This window comes from Leopardus geoffroyi, chromosome D1 (assembly GCF_018350155.1).
Source record: "Leopardus geoffroyi isolate Oge1 chromosome D1, O.geoffroyi_Oge1_pat1.0, whole genome shotgun sequence".
NCBI classification, from domain to species: domain Eukaryota; kingdom Metazoa; phylum Chordata; class Mammalia; order Carnivora; family Felidae; genus Leopardus; species Leopardus geoffroyi.
The window spans coordinates 59,575,721-59,590,728 of NC_059329.1; the positions used below are offsets into that span (position 1 = coordinate 59,575,721).

At 43.4% G+C, this 15,008-nt stretch overlaps 1 protein-coding gene across 2 annotated transcripts in view; it reads left to right on the top strand.

Moving 5' to 3' along the window:
* NUMA1 (nuclear mitotic apparatus protein 1) overlaps window positions 1-15,008 on the top strand; it is a 73,120-nt gene continuing 58,112 nt past the window's right edge. Inside the window, exon 1 of one of the 2 annotated variants that reach the window (XM_045484152.1) lies at window positions 1-176. The gene's annotated coding sequence lies outside the window, so the exon portion shown is untranslated. Of the gene's footprint in view, window positions 177-9,199; window positions 9,414-15,008 lie in introns of those variants that run through there. The other variant, XM_045484153.1, reaches the window with a different exon arrangement.

The following is a 15,008-nucleotide window of genomic DNA, read 5'->3' on the forward strand; positions in this document are numbered from 1 at the left end:
TCCCGGGTCCTGAAGCGTGCCCTTGCGTGAAACTCCAGCCGACAGGGGCCAATCAGAGGGTGGTGCGAGGGGGCGGGGCCATAGTTTAAACTAATTGTGCGCTCGGAGCGCTGGCGCGAGTCCGCAACGAAGACGATCCCGGGGGAGTGTGAGGCGCTGCGGGAGCGCGCAGCCAGGTAATCGGCGCGGGCCCGCGGCTGCTGTTCGGTCTGGGCGCCCGCAGGGATGCGGTGCTGGAGGGGGTGCTGGAGAGGCGGGTGCGAGCCGAGAGCCTCCTTAGTAACCTACTCTGGGGAGATTTATCGGGGGTGAGGTGTGTGAGGAGGGGCGCCTGTTTCGAGGGGAGGTGCCGGCGTGCATAGTGGGAGGGTCTGTTTGGGGGTGTGTCCGTGGAATTTTGTCTGAGGACGACCGGGGTGCGGGGTAGTCCCTGTTCCTGAAAGGCTTGTGAGCGAGAGGTTCCAGGAAAGTCTCCGCCTATTATTGTTAACAATAGCAGTAGTAATATTGGTAGTAAACGTTTTCAGAGCACCAACTACGTTTCAGACACTGTGCCACACCCTTTATATGGATCATCTTTTTAATATTCCTAATTTTCCTGTTATACTTTATTAGAGATAGGGAACCGGCGGTATTTTATAATGTTTTCTTGGCCAGGATTACATAGCTAGTGCGTGGTTGGCTGTACTGGGGTGTTTGAGGGTTGGCTTGAGGGGGGGAGGGGGAGGGGCCGTGTGGGGGCTGTGTGTGAGTTGTTCTTAGGGTCAAATCAGGTAGGTTGTTTCATGGAAACATCTTAGAAAGTACAAATTTATGACTAAGTGTGTGAAGGTTGTGGGTGGGAAAGAACCTAACTGGCTTGATGCTCCCTCCTCTGGGTGCGCCGTCTTCATTACCTCTGGAAGAGTACTTCTCATCTTGCATTGGAAGAGTGTCTGCACGTTTGTCCTTCTGGGTGGAGACAGTGTCTTTTGTCCCTTTATCCTGATGCCTAGACAGCTATGAGTGAGACATGTCATGGCCATTAATGTATGCTTTGAAATGAATGAGCTTTCATGGACTGAAAGGAAATAGGAGCCTGGCTTTCCCATCTTCATTTAGTGGCTTTTGAACTGCTGTGTTTTTGTGGGGAATGGGGCTGCCTTCTAAAAATGTGATACTTGCTTTGATCCGTGTTTTCCTCTCTCTGGTGTCTGTTGCCTGGTCCTGTCTTTCCAAAGTTCTGGACCGTCATGTGTGTTACTTTGTGGTGGGCAGAAACCTTGTTGGGAAGGGAATTGGGGCTACCTTGTGGAGATCTTTACTGTTGTGAATATACGGGAACCTGGAGAGAACATTCAGATCAAGCAAGGTAGCTTTCAGTCAGCAGGGATTAGTGTATGTACTCCTTCCCTCTCTGTTCCTGTATGGTATTTCCTTGTTAGAGGAAGAAGCACGTACTTGTCTGTAAAAGCCCCTAAAGTACTCTTTTCTTGGCCCAAGTTTAAGCAAATGATGACTAATTGTAATTCCTTAATCTTAATCAAAAGCCAAAGCTGTACTTCCCCAAAGCTAGAAGATATTACCTGAAAGCTCATATAAGAAACATTTCTATCTAGAGTGTTCTTCTTTACTTATGGAATATGGGAGCGAGAAGAATGCTTTGAACTAATACTTGAATTCTAGAACTGTTAGGATAGGGGGCAAGCCCTGCGACAGGTGGCTACACAGAACTGATCAGGGAATGTTTTGACAGCTGTGTCTAATTGGTAACACCCTGTGGTCAGTAGCTGTATTGGGGGTCATTTATTTAAGCCTCTTCTCCAGTGTATACCAAACTTCTCAAAAGGTGTTGTCTGAACTCAAAAATGATCACTTCCAAGAATGAGACAACTCCCAAAGGCAGTCTATTTCAATATTGAACAATTCTAAGTGATAATAATTGTTACTGTATTGTAATAGCATTATGTTAAATTTTTTTTAATGTTTATTTTATTTTTGAGAGAGAGAGAAAGAGGGGCGGGGGAGGCGCAGAGAGAGGAGACACAGGATCCAAAGCAGGCTTCAGGCTCTGACCTGTTAGCACAGAGCCAGATGTGGGGCTTGAACTCATGAACCGTGAACTCATGACCTGAGCCGAAGTCAGTGCTTAACCAGCTCAGCCACCTAGGCGCCCCAACAGTATTATGTTTTGTGCTGCAGTGAGTTTTTCATTTTACCCTTATATGTTTACTATTTGTTTTGTCACAATTCTTTCTTGCACATTGTTCCATTTTTGTTAAAGAGATGAATGTACCTTTCAGATGTTTTCTTCAGTGAGGGTCAGTTAGTGGTAAACATTCTTCTGGGAAACATCTTTATTTACTCTTTTTTTTTTTTTTTTAACGTTTATTTATTTTTGAGACAGAGAGAGCATGAACGGGGGAGGGTCACAGAGAGAGGGAGACACAGAATCTGAAACAGGCTCCAGGCTCCGAGCCGTCAGCACAGAGCCCGACGTGGCTTGAACCCACGGACCATGAGATCATGACCTGAGCCGAAGTCGGACGCTTAACCGACCAAGCCACCCAGGCGCCCCTATTTACTCTTTAGTATTTACTCTTTAGTCTTGATAGTTTACTATCTTTAAGTCTTTAGTCTTGATAGTTTAGCTGGGTACTAGGCTTCCAAATATTTTCTCTCAGCATGTTGAAAATGTTATTTTACTGAAATTCTGGGTTTTTTTGTTACTTTTGAGAATGTGTTCACAATTTAACTATCATTTTTTTAGGTAACCTGTATTTTTCTCTGTTTTAAAGATCTTCCCATGTTGTTTGTGTTCTACAGTTTCATTACATGGTGTGGATTTAATTTTATCCTACTGGGGGTTTATAGTGATTCCTCAGTCTGGGATTTCATATCTTGCATAAGTTTTGTAAAAAAATTTGCGGTCATGGGACAGCTGGGTGGCTCAGTTGGTTGAGTGTCCGACTCTGGCTCAGGTCACGATCTCATGGTGAGTTCGATCCAGTGTCGGGCTCTGCTGACAGCTCAGAGCCTGGAGCCAGCTTCAGATTTCCGCTCTGCCCCTCCCCCACTGTGCTCTGTCCCTCAGTCTAAGTCAACTTTGCTTATGGATAATTTATGTACAGTAAACTTTATTTGTAGTGAAAAGTTTTGAAAGATGTATATACACTTATCAAAAGCTGCCACAATCAAATTATAGAGCAGTACCATCACTCCCCAAAATTTCTGTGTGCTTCTTCCATGTTTCCCTTCACATTGGCTCAGGAACTATTGTAGATTAATTTGTGTTTCCTAGAATTTTATATAAGTTAAATCATACAGTTGTATTTTTGGGCTTAGTTCCTTTCACATAGCATAATGCATGTGAGATTTATCCATTTAGTTGCATATATCAGTAATTTGTTAGTAGTATTCTGTTATATGGTTGTATCAGGTAATTTTGCTTATTCACTGTTCATGGACATTTGAGTTGTTTCCAGGTTTTGGATGTTATAAATGAAATTGCTATGCGCATTCATGTATAAATCTTTGAGTGTTTGTATACTTTCCTTTTCAGAGTGGAATGGCTGGGTTGTATGTCAGTATATGTTTAATTTTTTAAGAAATTACCAGTTTTCTGAAGTGGTGACACTATTTAAGCAGTATGTGAGAGTACTTGGTATTGTTGGCTTTTTTTTTTCAAGTTTATTTTATTTGAGACAGTGCAAGTAGGGGAGGGGTGGAGAGAGAGAGAATCCCAAGCAGGCTCTATGCCATTAGCATGGAGCCTGACATGAGGCCCAGTTCCACCTACCATGAGATCATGACCTGAGGGGGAATCAAGAGTTGGATGCTTAACTGACTGAGCCATTCAGGCACCCTGGTATGGTCGGCCTTTTTAATTTTAGCCATTCTCATGGAGGTGTAATAGTATCTCACTGTGGTTTTAATTTGCATTTTCCTAATGACAGATGATGTTGAACATCTTTTCACATATTTATTGGCCATTCATATATCTTCTGGAGCAACTTTGTGGTTGCTTCTGTTGGGCACTCATGGCTAGTCCCAATCTGGGACCAAAATGTATGTAATTTTTCTCTACTTGTAGATTTTCAGGCCACGAGCTTAGGCCGCAAAATGACTATGGTTTTGAATTCCTAGGAGGGTTTTTTCCTCCCACTTCACTAGGTGAGCAAGACAATCTTCCTTATTTCCCTGTGGATAGATTTTTTCCCCCTGATCTGTCTTAATGAATGTCTTAGTCTTTGTATAGGGATCTCAACTGCTCTTTGTAGGCTCAGAATCTGTCTCCTGGACAAAGAGGTGGTTATAAATTCTTTACACTGCTAGGATAGCTGTGCTGTCAGGTTGCTTTTCCTGGGACTTCCTTACTTTCTTGTGAGCTCAGTTTATCTATGTATCAGGATCCAGTCAGGAAAATAGAAACCACACATAGCTATTTTAAAAGTGAACTCAGTAAAGGGAATTAGTTTAAAGCCTTGCTGGAGGGCTGGACAAGCAAAAAGGGTATCTTTGATTAATAACTGCATTAAGCAGCTACTTCATCTAGGGCTGAAAAACAAAGGGAAGAAAGGTTGGAGTTCTCAGATCCTGTAAGTCTGAAGGGATCTGGAGGAACTACGCCCTGATTCTCTGAGGAGAGGGCGTCTCCTGGTGCTGCTGGTTTCTCAGGTGTTCGCAGGAAGGGCCTGGAGGAGCCAGGTTTGGTTGAGTTCTGCCCAGCTGGTGCTGGTGCCTCTGAGGGGGGCGCATTGAGGCTGGTTCTGGGAGTTTAGCAAGAAGTGGGAAGGAACCAACTGCTGTTGTCAAGAAACAGCAGGCCATACGAAGGAGGAAGTTCCTGCCTTCCATTTTCCCTCTAGCACCTCCTACAGAGCTTAACAGGGAGCCAGCTGGCAAAGGTGTGATAGGGTTGGCGGAGTCCAAGCCCCAGTGTCACAGAGCAGAGTGTAACAGGGTAGGTGTGGAGCTGAGAGATAGTAACTTAATTGGCATACTCTAAAAGGATATTTTTCTAAGCATTTCCAGGTGTATTTAGTGGGAAGATTCTCAGGTTATCTCATCTATTATATCAACAGTCATAGCAATAGTTAGCATTGTTTTTTTCTTCAGGATATACTGTGAGCAGGCTCTGTTCCAAGTGCTTTACGTGAACCGCTTCCCAAAGTTCTATGAGGTAAATACTGTCATTATTACTATTCCCTTTAACAGGCAAGGAAACTGAGACACAAATAAATTAAGTAGTCTATTCAAAGCCATACAGTGTAAGTGGAGTTGGTGTTCTACTCCAAGCATTCTGGGTTCCATAACCCACATTCTTAACTTTCTTACTATGCTGAAAGTTTTTCCCTATGTCAAACCGAACTCTATCTTTCTGTAATTTCTACTCACTAGTTCTGGTTTTGTCTTCCTGCAGAACACATACATTTTTCTCTTCACCTGCATGACAAGTGTGCATATATTTGAACACATTTTCGTGTTCTCCCTCACTAAACATCTGTAGTTCTTCCCTCACATTTGCTAGGATATATGACTTTTAGACTTTTCACCACAGTTGTTTCATTCTTTAGCTGCATGGACTCTGACTTTGCTTTTTAAAAGCGGTGCACAGAGTTGTCTTCTAACACAACCCAAGCCTGCGCTGGTGTTTTGGGCAGCTGTGTTACATTCATGGTTCACTGAGAGTGTGACATCCTCTCTTCTGCCTCCCACCATATGCAGCCTGCTCCCTCCCCTACCCCAAGGGCCCAAAGGCAGCCTTTTTAATATAAACTGCTGTACCAAGTCTCTACCATCTTGTATTAGTTTAGTGAATGCAAACCTTCATATTTAATCATGTTAAATTGTATCTTGTTACTTTTGGTAGCATAAGAACTGTTGAGAGCTTTTTTGCCAGATCACATCTAAAAGCATTGTATTTTCTCTCCTTCATAGTTTATAATGCGAAAGCTTGACAAGCGGGCTTTATATGTTTTCATTCTGTCTTTGGTAAAAACGCTAAAAATGGTAGGTTTGAGAAATAAGCTGTGTGTAATACTACTATAGGTCTTACTTCAGTTGACAGAGGTTTGAGGGGGAATAGTTTTGGCTGTTCTTTCTGCTAAATTGGAGGAGGAGCTATCTGGAAAGATATCTTGGCTGTCAGTGAGGGGAGGAGAGAATCAAGGTTAAGGGTTGGCCGTTGGGCAATCAGTCATCCTAATAAGGGACCACTTGGCAGAAGTAAAATGATCTGGTGGCTGTAGAAGGGGAAGAGGGCATATTGCACAGCATGCTCCTGGGTTGAGGCCTCAGTAGACAGCTGTGTCAGCTGCCCTTTCTGTCCTATTTAAGGGCTGATTTCTTTGAAGCCAGTGCAGGAAATGCCAGTGATTGAGGCTGGCAGATTTCTTCTGCCTTATTGCAATTGAGGACAGGTTTTATATGGTGAGGAGTAAAGACTGTATATTTCAGGCTTATTTATTTGACCACTTGAGTGCCTTCCTGTGACTGGTCAGACACACTTCTTTTGCAGGCTATCAAGTTTTTGGTACCCGATGACAAGGTGGGTGCAATGTGACCCTGGATCTTGGTCCTTTGTGTGGGTAGCAACTGTTTTGCCCTGTAAGTGGGCGTTTGTCAAGTGTCTCACTTCTGGATGGCTTCAGTGAGGGGCGAGATAACAATAGCTTTGATTACCTACTTTTCTATCTTCCAAGTGGTGTGCATGGTGTGAGTTTGAGGGAAACCTCTTGTTCCTTAGGAGTTTGCTACTGTACCCCTCATGAATTGCTGCAAAGTGGACTCTGGTTGCTGACCTCCAAAGCCCAGTTTCCTTAGGCAGTGAGCAAATAAACAATGAGTGCCTGTTTTATCTCTCAGAGAGCTGAGTGTATAAAGAAATGTACAATACAGGATTTCCCTCCTCACCAACTGTTCAAACCTGTAGATTCTTTATAGGAATCATAAATATTTATATACTCTTGTGTGTGTTCAAATCTATCGATACTTTATAAGAAAAATATAACAAACTCTTTGCCTACATTTGCCAGTTAACATTTTGCTGCGTTTGCTCTCCGTTCTTCATATTCTGAACCTTTGGACTATTAGATGCAAACATCATGTTACTTCATCCTAAATATAATTCAGCAGTGTTTCCTGAAAACGAGTATCTGCCTATATAATAACAATACAGCTAGGTCTCAGGAAATTTAAGATTGATTCCGTACATCCAGTGTATAATACTTGTTCAGACATCTCACATTTTCCCAGTAATGTCTTTTATAGATTTTGTTTTCAAATCAGCCTTCAGTGAAGGGTCATTCATGCATTTAGTTGTGATAATTTTGTCATGCCCCTTGAGCAATTCCCTAATCTCTCAATCTTGAATGCTTTTTTATCTGTCGCAACATTGACATTCTTTGAGAGGTTAGGTAGATTTTTGCAGAATTTTTTTAAGTGTATTTATTTATTTTGAGAGAGAGTGATTGGGGTGAGGGGCAGAGAGTGAGAGGGAGAGAGAGAATCCCAAGCAGGCTCCATGCTGTCAGTGTGGACCCCGACATGGGGCTCTATCTCACGAATTGTGAGATTATGACCTGAGTCAAAACCAAGATTTGGATGCTTAACCAACTGAGCCACCTGGGCACCCCTAGAATATTTCTTAATTTGGATTTGTATGATTATCTCCTCTTCATTAGATTCAGGTTAAACATTTTTAGTGGAACTAGATAGGTTAATACAGTAGTATGATTAGTGAAGCTAGAAAACACATGGACTCACTATTCAGTTTTGCATGACTGTATATAATTTAGCACTCGACTGTGTTGTCTAGTCTGTAAGCTCTATAGGAATTGAGAGAAGAGGGAACTCAGTAGGGCCTGGAATAACTAGGAGAGACTTTGCCAGGAACATGAATAGAATTTGAGATAGTTGGAGTATATGGTTAGATAAGCTGCTCTTTGGGTTTTACATCCCACTATTTAAAAAAAAAATTGTTTTTTACATTTATCTATTTTTTGAGAGACAGAGACACAGAGCACAAGTTGGGGAGGGGCAGAGAGAGAAGGAGACACAGAATCCGAAGCAGGCTCCAGGCTCTGAGCTCTCAGCACAGAGCCCGATGTAGGGCTTGAACTCACAAACCGTGAGATCGTGACCTGAGCCGAAGTTGGACACCCAACTGACTGAGCCACCCAGGCGCCCCTCCATCCTACTAATAAAGTTGCATGTATATCATGAAAAATGAATTTCCTCTTCAGATTTAGAGTGCTGTATCTTCTATGGTGTTTGTACTACTGGGAAGCGTTTACTTTAGAGCTCTTGCTTTGGCTTCAGAGGTGATGCCCAGGATTTTGCCAGCTGCCTAACCTTGGGAAAGTTTCTTCACTTGCAAGTTAGAAAGAGTATTAATAACTATTTAATAAGTTATTGTGATGCTCAAAGTGAAGAACTGCATAAATATTTGAATCAAAATATTTGAATGCCTTGGGGCGCCTGGGTGGCTTGGTAGGTTAAGCATCCAGCTTTGGCTGAGGTCATGATCTCCCAGTTCGTGAGTTCGAGCCCCTCATTGGGCTCTCTACTGTCCGCACAGAGCCCACACATCTTCTGTCTTCCTCTCTCTCTGCCCCTCCCTCTCTTTCTCAGTCTCTCTCAAAAATAAATAAACATTAAAAAAATAAAATAATTAAAAAAATAATAAAATATTTGAATGCCTTTAGGTGGGGACAACACTCCATAGTTCTGCCATACGCTCCACTGGAGAATCCATTTCTTTTACCTGCCTGACTCAGGTATTTGAATTTACCACTGCTGGATAACTCAAGGCGTGGGAATGAGAAATAGAGTCCTATGCAGAGAGAAGTGGGAAGACTGGCTTGATTAGTTCAGAGTGTATGCTGTGGAATAGTGGGAAGTAAGGTTGAATAAATGACTTGAGGCCATATAATGGAGGGCTTTGAAAATGAAGCCAAATAAGTTAGATATAATGCTTTAGACAGAAGAAAGCCATGGAAGGTTTTTGAGGAGAAACACACTTGGAAATTAGTGATATGGAGCCTCCTGAGGAAGGACTTCTCTTGGTTTGGAGACCAGAATCCTAATAGGGCCTTCCCAGTGCTGACCAAGGCGTGGGGGTGGGGGTAGGGGTGTGGTGTGGTTTGGCAATCTTGCCACAGGAGGCCAGAATTTCTGCCCCAGTGACTCTTCCTGCTCTGCCACTGACTCACCCCATTGACCTAGGCTGCGTGGCTTCCCTTCCGTTTGCTGTCTGATCTACAGAATGCTGGGGCTGCCCAAGATGATATGAAGCTGAGCTGACCAACAGTGGGTGGGATGGGAGAATGAACAAGCATTCCTGCCCCTTTGCCCCTTCCCTGGGTAGAGGCTAATTCTAAGCCAGTCTGTCAGGGATCTTGTCCAGGCCTGGGGAAGCTGTCCACCAGGAGGTAAGTTCAAGATGGTTACTGTCCTTTCTTGCTTTTTCATAGATCAGCCTTTTCCTGAACAGAAGCTTTATTATTTTCTTTTTCTCTGATTCATGTTCTTCATAGTGACCTTTCAATTACTTGAAGCACATGGGTTACTGCAGGAGGTAGGAAGAGAGTTTTTTGTTTGTTTGTTTAAATATTTTGGGGAGAGCACAAGTGGAGGAGGGGCAAAGAGGGGAACGGAGGATCTGAAGCGGGCTCTGCACTGACAGGCTGACACCAGGGAGCCCGATGTGGGGCTCAGACTCTCTAACCTTGAGATCATGACCTGAGCCGAAGTCGGATGCTCAACCTACTGAGCCACCCAGGGAGAGAGGTTTAATAAACATATTCTTGCTTTGGGGGGAAGTGATCATAGGTTTCCCTTTATCCAGAACTCTTGTGAACTACATACTAAACAATGACTTATACCTGTAGGGGCGATTATAGAGAGATAACTGGTGTTAAGTCGATCTTTCTCAGCTACTGAGTTTCAGAACCATTCTGGTATGCTTTAGTGTCTCAAGTTATTTCCTTTCCCTTTGAAAGACAGCAGTGAAGAACACAGAAATGGGAGGAATATGGATTAGGATATGTTTGTGGATTATGCTAGAAGTCAGGGTGACCGGGTTGCTAGTCCTGACTGTTGCTGACCAGCTGTGTGACCAGGGACAAATTACATAACCTCTGGACTGAAGTTTTTTCATATATAAACATAAACAGTTTGGATTATATGATATGGAAGATTTCTTCCAGGGCCAAAATTTATGACTACGTAATGTGTGATTGTAAAGTAACATAGGGTCGCCTAGGTGGCATAGTTGGTTAAGCATCTGACTTCAGCTCAGGTCATGATCTCGTGGTTCGTGGGTTCAAGCCCTGTGTTGGGCTCTGTGCTGACTGCTCAGAGCCTGGAGTCTGTTTAGGATTCTGTCTCTCGCTTTCTCTGCCCCTCCCCCATTTGTGCACGTGCGTGCGCTCTCTCTCAAAAATAAACAGTAGGGACACCTGGGTGGCTCTGTTGGTTAAGCATCCAACTCTTGGTTTAGGTTCAGGTCATGATCTCATGATTTCATGAGTTTGAGCCACGCATTGGGCTCTGTGCTGACAGTGCAGAGCCTGCTTGGGATTCTCTCTCCCGCATTCTCTGCCCCTCCCCCACTCACGCTGTCTCTGTCTCTCTCAAAATAAATAACTTAAAAAAATAAACAGTAAAGTAACGTAATAGCTTAACACGTGACATATATTGCACATATCTTGTCCTCTTTGTTGTAGTTGTAGGACACTTAACAGTATTTGTAAGTTTGTCCTCTTCAAAGTAATTGTGTTCTCAGACTTTATATTTATTCTGGTGATGCTGCCAATGCTCAGAATATTTTTGGCTTCTAAGCCAATCTTTTGAATGTCCTCAGAAGTAGCAAATCTTCACTGAACCTTGCTTGGTGGGTTCACAGCCAAAAGATACTATAAGCCAAAGAGTCAAGCAAGGCAGTACATTTTTTGGTGAAAAATGAGGTGTGACTGCAAAACAGTAAGATTTAATTTTTGTGCATCTCACAGAGTAGACTTTAAAGGCAGTATCCAAAAGAGTGTTTCATATATATTTTGAGCAATGATTATATTGTTAGAATAAATAAATAACTTCCTACAGAGACTATTTTGACTGCAGTTTTCATTTGATTTAATAAGATTGGAAATTTTGTTTAAAAAGGTGTCACTTGGGGCGCCTGGGTGGTGCAGTCGGTTAAGCGTCCGACTTCAGCCAGGTCACGATCTCGCGGTCCGGGAGTTCGAGCCCCGCGTCGGGCTCTGGGCTGATGGCTCAGAGCCTGGAGCCTGTTTCCGATTCTGTGTCTCCCTCTCTCTCTGCCCCTCCCCCGTTCATGCTCTGTCTCTCTCTGTCCCAAAAATAAATAAACGTTGAAAAAAAAATTAAAAAAAATAAATAAATAAAAAGGTGTCACTTAATTTTTTTTTATTTTTGTTAATTTTTATTTATTTATTTATTTTGAGAGTGCGAGCTTGAGCCAGGGAGGGGTAGAGAGAGGGGAAGAGAAAGAATCCCAAGCAAGCTCTGTGTTGTTAGAGCGGAGCCTGATGTGGGGCTTGAACTTACGAGCCCTGAGATCATGACCTGAGCAGAAATTAAGAGTTAGGTGCTTAACCCACTGAGCCACACAGGTGCCTTGTCGTTTTTTTTTTAATGAAAAAAAATTTTTTTTAAATGTTTACCCTTGAGAGGGCCAGACGGAGAGAGGGAGACACAGAATCTGAAGCAGGCTCCAGACTGAGCTGAAGCACAGAGCCCAATGTGGGGCTCAAACTCAAAAACGCAAGATCATGACCCGAGCTAAAGTGAGACACTTAACTGACTGAGCCACCTAGGCGCCCTTTCTTTTTTTTTTTTTTTTAAGTTTTAATTATTTATTTTATTTTTATTTTTTTTTTTTAAATTTTTTTTTTCAATGTTTATTTATTTTTGGGACAGAGAGAGACAGCATGAACGGGGTAGGGGCAGAGAGAGAGGGAGACACAGAATCGGAAACAGGCTCCAGGTTCTGAGCCATCAGCCCAGAGCCTGACGCGGGGCTCGAACTCCCGGACCGCGAGATCGTGACCTGGCTGAAGTCGGACGCTTAACCGACTGCGCCACCCAGGCGCCCCTAATTATTTATTTTTGAGAGAGAGAAAGTGAGCTCAAGCACGGGAGGGGCAGAGAGAGAGAGAGAGAGAGAGAAGGAAAGAGAAAGAGAAAGAATCCCAAACAGGCTCCATGCTGTCAGCGCAGAGCCTGATGCAGGGCTTGAGCTCACAACTGCAAGATCATGTCCTGAGCCGAAATCAAGAGTCAGACACTTAACCGACTGAGCCACCCAGGTGTCCCTCCCTGTCACTTCCTTTATATTCACTGTGCATGTATGCTTGCTTCTAGGTCAAGGTGACTAGATAGTGTGAGAAAATTAGCCTTTCTCGTGTAGTCCTCCCAAATCACAAATGTATTGGGGGCCAGAAAGGATTGGAACATGCCGCTGTAGGACACTGTAGCTGAGGAGCCATTGCAGTCCCATCTCCAGAATCAGTCACAAGTTCTTCAGACTGTAGCACCCTCTGCTCACCAGTATGTCAGAATCCATCAGGTGGCGTGGTAGAGTGGAAGCAGATAGTCTTTTTCTGGGAAAAATGATAGATCAGGCTACTCCATTGATCTTTATTTTTTATTTTTTTGTCAGCATTTGGGTTTGAGAAAGGGTGAGGATAGGCAGGGGGATGGGAAGAGGGAAAGCAGCCTATCTTGAGCTGATTTCGATTAGGCTGATTGATTGAAGGCCTGGAATCTTGTTGGTGGTTTTGTTAATAACTAGTCAGTAAATTAAGGTGTTAGGCAGCAGGGTCAACAAAACATTCTGTCGCTGTATGATCATTTGCAATTCTCTTTCTTTTTTAATGTATGTATATGTTTTTATTTTTTTAATTTTTTATTAAAAAAATTTTTTTTAATGTTTTCATTTTTTTTTTTTAATTTTTTTTTTCAACGTTTATTTATTTTTGGGACAGAGAGAGAGCATGAACGGGGGAGGGTCAGAGAGAGAGGGAGACACAGAATCGGAAACAGGCTCCAGGCTCTGAGCCATCAGCCCAGAGCCCGACGCGGGGCTCGAACTCCCGGACCGCGAGATCGTGACCTGGCTGAAGTCGGACGCTTAACCGACTGCGCCACCCAGGCGCCCCTAATGTTTTCATTTTTGAGAGACAGAGACAGGGCGTGAGTGGGAGAGGGGCAGAGAGGGAGACACAGAATTGGAAGCAGGCTCCAGGCTTTGAGCTGTCAGCACGGAGCCCGATGTGGGGCTCAAACCCATGAACCATGAGATCATGACCTGAGCCAAAGGCAGATGTTCAACCGACTGAGTCACCCAGGCACCCCTATATTTTTTTATTTTGAAAGAGAGAGAGACAGAACAGGTAGGGGAGGGACAGAGAGAGAGGGAACAGAGAATCCAAAGCGGTCTCTGTGCTGATAGCAGAGAGCCCAGTGCAGGGCTCAAACTCATGGAACCGTGAGATTGTGACCTGAGCTGAAGTCGAACACTCAACTGACTGAGCCACCCAGGTGCCCCTGTAATTCTTTTTTACTCTAGGCCTTGTTTTCCTCATTTTGATATTGAAAAATTTACATGCTAAGAGTTCTAGATCTGAAAACAGGTAAGCCTAAGGAAATTTGAGCTGGGAAAGTATCTACTTGTTCTAAGTTGCTTGACTTTTGGATTAGGGGTAGGAGTGGAATTCCTTTTTAGCCCCTAAGTTACAGTGGTTTTACTCTCTACGTGCAGTCATAGCTGAGTGATCAAACATCAAGTAGCTGTTTAATGGGAAGCAGGCACTAGGAGCTTTCTCCTGAAAAACAATCACAGGACATGCTGGTCTGGGAGAAGTCATTGCCTGGTAGGACCTATTGTTTGAAAGAGGTGGGGGTGAATTTCATCAAAATGGACAGTGTGGATATCGTGATTTAGGAGATTTAGAGACTTTGTTCCCTGCTGTGGTTAATTTCAAGCCTATCTTTAAAGGGATTCTCTTAATGATTGGTGCAATGGGATTCATTTAGAGAAGAAGCCCCAGGTAACCACAATTAGAGTTGAATGGCCAAGAGTAGAGCCATTTGCTGGACAGAAAGTGCCCTAATCAGTTGCTTTTTGACACTTACATCCTATAGAGACCCCAAGGAGAGAATCGGCTGTTTGGTGAGCTCACTAGGCACTAGGCTGGGAGATTTGGGCTCTAAACAGAGGAGGAGGTGACCTGAAGAATCCACACTTCTTAATCTCCCTATTTCTCTTCTTTCCTTTAGTGCCCTTTAGTTTTAATTAAGATTGTGTAAACACAGCTTGCCAGTCCCCTTAAAGTGGCAGGCCCATGACATTTTTGGCTGTTCACTCACGCAAGGTATGTGACTGTAAATTGGAGAGATTGTCCTCTTTGACAGTTTGGCTTCACTGGCCTGCTTCACTGAAAGAATCCATTAGATTAGGGCCAGTTGGCTGTCATTCAGTCAGGCAACATTATTTGGCACCTACTGTGTGGAAGCATTGTGCTGAAATGGAGCTGGATGAGATGATTTCTGCTCTCTAGAAACTTAGTCAAGTGAAACATATCTGCAGCTAGTGTAGACCCAAAGAGGAATGGAATAAAATGTGCAGAAGAACAAGAAATATTGGGATATATGGAGGAAAGAACAGTTGTTTTTGAATTGGGGGAACAAGGAGAGCATCTGAAGAGAGAAGGCATTTGAACCAGCTTATAAAAGATGAACTTGGACTTCAGTAGGCTTGGAAGAAAGCATTTTGAAGGAGGTTACACATGGGCAAAGGCACAGAGCTTGGAAAATGCCTGGCATGTTTGGGAAATGTGTTCTTGAGATAGAAGATATTTTAATTAATTATTTTTAGTAATCTCTATACCCAATGTGGGGCTCAATGTCATGACCCCACGATCAGGAGTCACATGCTGTTCCAACTGAGCCAGGCAGGCACCCCCTGAATGTTTATGATGTGAGGAAGAACACAATCCAATCCA